Source organism: Puma concolor, chromosome B2, assembly GCF_028749965.1.
Source record: "Puma concolor isolate L17-30 chromosome B2, mPumCon1.1.hap2, whole genome shotgun sequence".
NCBI lineage: Eukaryota > Metazoa > Chordata > Mammalia > Carnivora > Felidae > Puma > Puma concolor.
The window spans coordinates 70,908,469-70,910,560 of NC_141671.1; the positions used below are offsets into that span (position 1 = coordinate 70,908,469).

Here is a 2,092-nt window from a genome sequence, read left to right on the forward strand (position 1 = left end):
AACATTTATTGAGTACTGCCCAATTGTCAAATAAAAGCGCCAAATAAGGCCTGGGTTTTGGCATTTCATGCAATGTTGCGGCCAGGAGACTGGGAGTTGACACAGACACTTGAATTACTTTTAGCAGAAGAGAAATGGAGGAGCCATAGAACATTAAAGATGAGGAGGACCCGAGACCACAGAGAACTTGCCTGCTCTCCTCACTATTTTACAAGAAGAGGTTGCTATGGCAACAGACTATGAACACTTTCTCAAAATCCCACGCTGTGGGAAGCGAGATCTGTTCCATCAAACTCACATGTCATCCTGTCCTGCCCATCCATGTCATCATGTCACATATCTCCAGCCCTCTGAGATAGATGTCAGAGAAAAGGTGTGCATGAAGCTTATTGGCTGAGAGATGAAAATGATAGAATAAAAGTATCCCTCCCATGAAAGCTGTTAACCAAGGGACTGAGAAAGACCTCAATCCCAGCAATGCTATCACTGAGCAAGAAGAGAGACAGAGGTGGCCCTTCCATGATTCCGTGGGACAGATCATCTTCAAGGCTGTCCTGAACACCACCTGCAAGAAGTGTGGCTATAAAGACCACTTTGCAAAGGATTGGTTTGTGCAACAAGGAGGGACCAAACATTCTCTGATACCTGATGAGAAAGAGGAAAAGGAAGAGGCACGGTCAGCAGAGTTTGAGAAGTGTGACCCCATGAGGAATTCTTCTAGAAAAATAAAGAAACTCCTTAGTTTCCTTCACTCAGTGAGACCTGTCCTCAGTTTGGAGAGTAACAGGGACTAACTCCTGTGGCTGCTGGAAAAGAAGAAAAAGAAACATAGACAAGAAGTCATCCTACTGACAGTTCAGACTCTGAGAGTGATACAAGCAAGAGGGCAAGGCACACATCAAAAGCCAGCAAGGCAGTGAAGAAGAACAAGAAGAAGAAAGAGAAGCAGCAGCACAAGGTGTGAGAGTAGAAAGAGTAGAGGGAATGGTTGAGAGAAGGAACAAGGAGCCTTGTTCCTTGAAGCCCTGGCTCCTGGAAAGACCCAATAGTGAGAATATGGTCACTCACCCCATTGACTTCTCTCCCATGGGAGATGGCTTCTCCTCTTGGAGCAAGTAGTTTGGGAGGTAGATGTCAAAAGCATCTGTCTGAATTTATCATTTATCATCTTAATTTATCATTCCTGGTCTCTTTGCAAGTGACCACTGGATCCCATCCATTCATTCATTCAATTCCTTCATTCAGGAGGAGATCCTATTACCCTCTCCAGCTGCCACTGCCAGAGCCAGATTCCTGTACAGAAGTCCATGCTAGAGCCACAGGTACTGCTGTGCAGGCAAGTCTGGCTGTAGCTGGAGAACAGTGATTGGCCCCTCCCTGTTCAGTCGGCCCTGGGCTAATTGGTGAGTAATCTCTGCAGCATCGAACACAGGGGCAGAGGGAGACCAGCCATATGAGGGAGAACATGGTAAGAAATGGTGTTCACTTTTTCCATTCCCCTAACATTATTCTACTGTGCTCGAAATGACAGCCAAAAAAACATTGTTTTCAATTCCTGCACTTGCATGTGACATTCTGCCAGACCACTGAACTAGATAGCTCAAGCCAAGATCATTGCTTTACTTTGTGTTTACTACTGTGTGAGTCGCTTGGTTCCACGTGAGGTCTTTGCTCCAATTCCTGGCAATACATAGAAAAAAAAGGTGGGGGGCCAAATAAAAGGCATAATTCTTGCCCTCAACAAGTTGTTTAGTGAAGAAAGGATCATAAATTTAGAAAACAATGCAGTTAGATTAATGATGAAAGAAGGTGGTATTTGGTGAGAAGGCAGCTGAGCAGGGCTTCTGTTTCAGGGTAGGACCATGGAAGTCATCCTAGTGGAACTTGCCTTGAATTGAATTTTGAAAGTGAAGTAAAAGCTTGATTCCAAATTGAGTGGAAAAAAAACAGAATGAGTAACTTGTTAGAATTATGTTTAGTGCACATAACAAAGAGTCAACCAGCATAGCTTAAACCTATATGTTTTTTTCCCCCATAATAAACATTCCTTAGTGGGAACTTTAAGGCTGGTGCAGCTGCTCAAGGAGTTGAT

At 44.1% G+C, this 2,092-nt stretch overlaps 1 pseudogene; it reads left to right on the forward strand.

Moving 5' to 3' along the window:
- The first annotated feature begins 211 nt into the window (after window positions 1–211).
- Window positions 212–964, forward strand: LOC112862735 (zinc finger CCHC domain-containing protein 17 pseudogene; annotated as a pseudogene).
- The last annotated feature ends 1,128 nt before the right edge of the window (window positions 965–2,092 follow it).